The sequence below is a fragment of the Coptis chinensis genome, chromosome 4 (genome assembly GCF_015680905.1).
Source record: "Coptis chinensis isolate HL-2020 chromosome 4, ASM1568090v1, whole genome shotgun sequence".
Lineage (NCBI taxonomy): Eukaryota > Viridiplantae > Streptophyta > Magnoliopsida > Ranunculales > Ranunculaceae > Coptis > Coptis chinensis.
The window spans coordinates 15906309-15913029 of record NC_141459.1 but is presented as its reverse complement, the minus strand read 5'-3'; the positions used below and the strand labels follow the sequence as shown (position 1 = coordinate 15913029).

Sequence of the window (6721 nt, the reverse complement as noted above, 5' to 3'; positions counted from 1 at the left end):
TTTAAAGTGACGTCCCTCTTTAATTTAAATTGGGACGTCACCGAGTTAAAAAATAACTTTAGAATTAGAAATGGACGTAACTTAAAGTGACGTCCGCAATTTTTTTTGTTCGGACGTTGGTTAAAGTGTAGTCTGAGCTATTTATTAACTGATAGCGAGATGGGGAATTCTCCACCTCCTCTATCAACTAATACTCTATTATCTACAGTATACCACCCCCATTGAAAAAATTAAAGTTTTTTGATATTTGGAAAGTAAACTTTACACTATACGGTTTACACCTTCCATTGGAGATGCCCTTGTGTACTTGAACACTGAAGGAGCGCGAAGATCCCATACAGACGTGTCTTTTTTTTTGTTATGCATGCAGACGTGTCTCTGTCATTTGTATTCTCTGTTGAACACTTGAACTCAAAGACAATAGTATCACAACTTAGGAAATTCCAATAGGCAGGAACCACGAAATTTTCACACAGTTAAGATACTTTCGGTGAATTTTTCATACTTGTAACCAAGCAAAAAAAAAAACATAGTACATTTGTTAAGCTAAATTCCTTCATAATTTTTCGTCAAAATTTCAAGCTTTCCAGTAAAATTAGTTTCAATTAAATCTTCAATAATTGTTACTGTGCATTAGCCCTTGATGTTTCCTGATATATTAGTGATATACTGATATTGATATTGATATTGATATTTGATAGTTTGGATGAACTTGGAGGAGAGAACTGATTGAGATGAAGCTCCAACACTCCAACTAGGTTATTTTTTAGTTTTGCTCCCCCAAGTATTGGTTACATATTATTGGCAATGTATGTGGGTTTGTTCACCTCAAATCCACAATCATTCAATTCACATTTTCATAGGTTGGCCCCAATGTTTTGGACAAAAAAGATTTGAAAGAACAAAAGAATGCGAAAACGTTTTAAGATTAATTCAAACTAAACTTGCCAAAAGAAAAAGAAAAAAAGAAAATCAAACTAAACTCTGATAAGTTCACATCATCTGTGTGCATATAGATAGCTTTCAGCATTATATTAGATAAGCTGCTTATATTATTATCTTAGATAACAACCTAACAAAGGAAGATGGTACAGTAGACTTGGATGTTATATATGGTTTAAGTGGATGCTGCTGTGGTTGCAAATGCTTCCCAGAACCTCTTGCATTGGTTGGTGAGCAGGCTTGTGCTCCCATGCAACAACAGATGAAATGTAAAGTTCAACATATCTCTCCACCTGATAAAAGGTCAAGAGTTCAGAACGAAGCTCAAACTGAGAAATGGACTACGGTTAGGTCAAAGAGAACTAACAAAAACCATCTCAAATGTAGTCGGTGAGCGCTTATCTGGTGAGAGTAGTCCTACCATAGTTATGATTAATAAACAAGCTTCCAAGATAAAACCTTGATGAATACATTACGTACTGAGATTTCAAATGATACGCTTGGTTTAACATACATGTGCTATGAATGTGGGACCTTTTTCTATAGCTTTGAGAAGACACAAAAACATCTAAGGATTGATCATCTGATCGTCTTAAGGGATAAACTTCTGTTTAATGGTAGACGTTAGGTGTTTTATGTTGTTATCTATGGGTGTGTCCCCGAGTGGGTTTGTTCATGGGTTTTTCATGATTGTTAGGCTTATTGCCTAGTGTTGTTGTAGTGAAGATTCTCCCTCTAATGATCATACTCTTAGAGAGGTATGTAATTTTTCGAAGTCTAATCAACAGGTAGGGGTCTGCCTCAACCCTATAACCTTTTCAAAAAAAAACTTTACATGTTTAAGTAATACAAAAAAAGGTTAACTTTACATTGATATGTTGAGGACACCAGAAAAGAAAATGACTCGACTAAGCTACTTCCAAAACAAAGAGAACGAAGCTTATAATACAGAGAAGAATGAAGCATAGAAAGATAATCTTCAATCTGCGCAACTGTTGAACTACTGCATTGGCATTTTCATTCATATTCACATGAACTGACGAAAAGCTGAACGTAGATTTCTCACAAAATCCTTCACTGACATGTTGAACTCCATTTCCATCTGTTATAAAAACATAAAGATCGGTCGACAAGTATCAAATATCAGTGAATTCGATTGAAGCAGAATACATTAATCGGATAATAATTAGACTATTCTTCTTCTTATCTCTTCTTCATTATATATAAAGATCGTGGTGCGTTAATTAGTTCTAGCAAATACACTACCCTTGAGGAAGAGCATAAACGTAAATTTTGTAAAAATCCTTCACTGTCATATATATTGACATATCCTGACGTGATTGACGTCCTATTTTAGTTCAATGTCATTTCATCAGTGGCCATGGAAAACATGATACTTAAGACCATTATCAGTGCATATATGTCCAAACTCCTAGTGACCACTGACTAGTGTGTATAAAATGCTCTGCAATCTAAAATCCAAGATTATAGTGTCAAGATGCACGACGTAATCTACGGTAAAGAACAAAAAATACCTGAGCAACCACACTTATCTCAACTGCAAATCTCCCAAAAGGCATGATACTGGAATTGACAACAGTTAGTTGGAAGTTCTCTATTTCAGCCAGAATTTTCACTAGAAGACCTTTGTGTTTCTCGCAGTGAATTCTTATAAACACGTTATTGGCGAAAACTTTTGCTTCTATTTCGGGTAATGGCTCATCATACCATCCATTGACAATCTTCTTTGATTTCTTAATAAATGCCACAGACTCCATTTTCTTCTTTGTGGTTTTCTCCTCAAGCATTTTTGCTCGTTCTTCCAATTTCTTTTAAGTACTTTATAGCAGTTCCAAGAACAGAAGCCTTGTCCATCTGCCAAAGAATAAATTTCAAATTAAATACTAAAGACAATAAAATTAATATGGAAGAAAAGAATTAAAAAGAATGATCAATAATCTGGTACGTAGAAAGGTTGTATGTTTCTGACTTACGCTCATCGATCTATATATTTGTGCATCAGTGCAGGCATATATCAATATATTCATGAGCATGCGCATATATAGACATGCACTCACTGTGCTTGTGTCTGATATGCCCGCGTAAAAAGAGGGAAAATGATATAGTACAATGATCGATTAAGTATTTGATTTTGATTAGTTGATGTACTCATCATGTTCCTAGAAAAGAAGTTTGGCCTTTTTTGGGAATCGGAAGCTAGTATAAATATTGAAGGAGATTGAGTAAAATTATGTACGTATAAACGATAACTTAATTATAATATGTAATTGATCAAGCAATAGTAATAGATTAAATTACAGAATGCCTTTAGTTGTATGTATATTAGTATATATAAAACTCATAAAATGACACTTCATTCTATCTTATGAATGTAATTAAAAAAACAACTCTAGATCGATTAGCATATGGCACCTTAGTTAAGCCAGGAACAAGTGATGATAGAGCTGTAAAATGCTTGCTCAGCTTCTCTCGTCGCACCCTCTCAGCTAGTGCATGCTCTGTGGTGGAAAGTACCCCCTGGCTGCCTCTGGAACCTTGAGATGTCACAACATCTGAAGGGTCAAAGGTCATGTATTCAATAGACTCAGTTTCCTCCTTTGGCCTCTTAAGTCCAACTAAATTCCCATAATATTTCTGAGAATTTTTCGTCAAATTCGAACTGCCAAATGAAACAAACTTGGGTGAAGAAGAAACAGCTTTTGTTGTTGATGAAGAGTACTGCCTCGTAGTTAAAGAGTTACGGTAGTCTTGCGCCTTAAGTGTATGACTTCTTGAACTCTCAAAGCATCTTTGTGAGGTCTCTATAGGTGTAAAACTGAAGGTGGTCTTGTTGTTAAGGGGATCAATAATTGATGAGTAAGAAGATGAACTTCCAAAGGTCAAAGGATGTTGAGAGTCCTCTTTAGGTATAACTTTGTTCTCTTGTGTGGCGACTTCTTCATCAATAGAGCTCATCTGGCAATGCTCAGGATAAAGACGATACAGGTATTACAAATTGCACTATATTGCAAATTTATGTAAATAAAACACAAAACAAAATATGTTTACCATTTCGGAGAACCATGGAATCGAAGACATGTCCAGTAATGAAGATTTTATCGTTTTTCCATATAAGATCGAGCTGCTGCAAAAAGAAGTCATACAGTGAGCATATATGGAGATAACCATGGTCAGGAAATTAGTATGTCTTGCACTACTATATTGCCAATTAATTTACAAAAAAAAAAAAAAAAAAAAAAAAATTGTCTTGCGCGCACTAATAAGTTATAAACTAGTAGAGCTTGTCAGTTAATTATGAAATAATGGTTCTCATCCAAATTTTGTTCAAAACAGCATAAGTTCCTCAAAACTCAATATGGTGAGAAAACAGACTTCAATTCATTTAGACCCAATAGCAAATCTGTTTCTGATTATAAAGAATATCATATACATAGCAGAGTGGTCAAAAGAAAAACAAGAGTTAATATCCCTATTAGTTCCTTCATTTACACCATGGAAGAAGAAGAATAGCATAGTGAAAAGAAAACTCGCCTTAGGTTTCTACAACAAATTAAAGGCACACTTCTTCTTCCAAACAATGAAGCAAAGACGTAACTATATAAAGTTGTAGCCTGGAGGAAGACCTAAAATGGCTGGATAGTTTATTTAACATGCATTCATTTGTAATTAAAATAAGAGACCGGATCACCTGCGCCAGGACATTGGGTTGAAACCGAACATTTTCTTTTGCTTAAGGCGTTGCTAATTCAACCCAACACCAGGGCCAAGAGATTTGATTTCTTAAATCAATGCTGCTTGAAACCATATTTAAGTGACACATGCATAGTGCACACTTAGATGACTCAGTCTCATGTCCAATCATTCTATTAGCATTTTAGACACTGATCACCAATTCAATTTACCACATCAACATAGAAAACAGGCAAAATCCTATAAGCATATCTTTTTTTTTATCCAGTTTTAGTTGTAGGAAGCATGATCACATATGTGCATAGTTTTTTCAATTTCATAAGTTCTAGTTCCTAATTAACACGGTTGCTGATGTCACTTAGTCCTAATTAACACGGTTGCTGATGTCACTTAGTCTACGGTCAATCTCTTCGTTGTTGTTTCCTCACACGGATTGCTTACATCATATGGTCCAACTATATATGTTAGTGTGTTGGGTCTAAGAAGAAGATCCTAATCTCTTAGCTGGAAGTCCAACCGCCCAATAATTTTGAATACTGGCTTCAATCTATATATATATATATATATATACTAGGGGAGGGATCCGTTTACCATGGTTTTTTATACCATGTTCCTTTACAAGATGAGTTAAAAGCTAATATTTTGTAGATATGATCTACTAACTATGAATAGATACTCCACAAAAATTTGGCTCATTTGGAAACCTATAACCTATTTAAATTTTTTTGACAACTTTGATTTTTTTTTAACGGTCTAGATTTTTCGATTTTGCAATCATCTTTTGATATTGTTAAACACCATCAAATGAGTTAAAATTTTGTGGAGATGATCTTCATGGTTTGTTAGACATATCCACAAAAAACTAGGTTCTAGTTCGTCTTGTGGGAGAACTTGTGGGGCATGGTATAAGCCATGGTATATTGATCTCTCTCCATATATATATATATATATATATATATATATATTGACATTTATCTATATATAATGTATAGAGTGCCACTCTTATAGTGACACCCTTATCTCACACTTCTTGGTCGGTCCGTTAGATCTCTCGGGATGAGATTATCAGGATCTAATTCGATAAAAAGCGAAATTCGAATTATTTGAAAACCTAAAAATGAAAAATCGAAATTTTTATTATCTCTCATTGTCTTCTTCTCCACTCCGAAATTTTCAAATCTACAAAAACTTAACCATCTCCGAAATTCAACCCCGTTTCAAGTGCCGAAGAAGAAGGATTCAAACAGTCGGGTTTTCTCTCGATCTATTTTTCTCTCTCTCTCTTGAATTTCCAAGCCTTTTAAATTAAAACACCTCTCTAAATTATGATTTTCCAACTAAACTTGTAGTCATGTTTTATTTGGGTTTTGATTTATTTAAGGTGTAATCTTAATGTGTTGGAGATAGGAGTTCATATTAGAGCGACTTTAGTTGTAACATTTTGCTAAATAGGGCTCACGATCATTTGTTTGATATGAATGTTTCATTGTCACCTCAAGAGGTATTTCTTTGGTTATCCTACAAGTGTATTACTTCTGCTGTGGTTCTCAATTACCCTTCTTTCGTTGACGAGAATGCACGACAAGGTCAACAGTTCAGGAGGTCCAAGTGTGGCATGCGATCTTGCTAAAGCATTAGAATGGGATGCAACATGGTTGAAAATGGTTGATTTGACCATCTTTATCTATTGTTATTTCCATAGGCTGTCCACATTTTATTTATTGTTACTAATATAAAATGGAAATTTGCAAACTTGAATATGTGCAAATTTCGGATAGCCCTGCTTTTAAAGTTGTTATTAGTGGCTTGAGGGGTGTAGGTTGAATGTCTTTTCTTTGCTTACATAAAGTTCTTGTTTGGCTTGATTTGTTTTATTTTTTCTCCAATTTATCCATAGAAGAAATGATGCAGTGTTTATTTTGTTTGCTAATCAGGTGATTTCTGTTTGTTTCTAATCAATCAATTGTAAATATTTATTTACTTTTTAAGGTTTTAGGCTATGATTATATATCCATTAATTTGTGTCTTTCGAATTTTTTTAATAATCCTCCTTTTTCTAACCTTGTAG

General features: G+C 34.3%; 1 pseudogene across 1 annotated transcript; it reads right to left on the bottom strand.

The window, feature by feature from the left end:
- Positions 1–1827: 1827 nt before the first annotated feature.
- Positions 1828–4063, bottom strand: LOC147502168 (transcription factor bHLH19-like; annotated as a pseudogene). Its single transcript, XR_015219939.1, has 4 exons — positions 4012–4063; positions 3376–3918; positions 2478–2817; positions 1828–2044 (listed from the first exon to the last, which is right to left on the bottom strand). The product of XR_015219939.1 is annotated as a transcription factor bHLH19-like (transcript).
- Positions 4064–6721: the final 2658 nt, after the last annotated feature.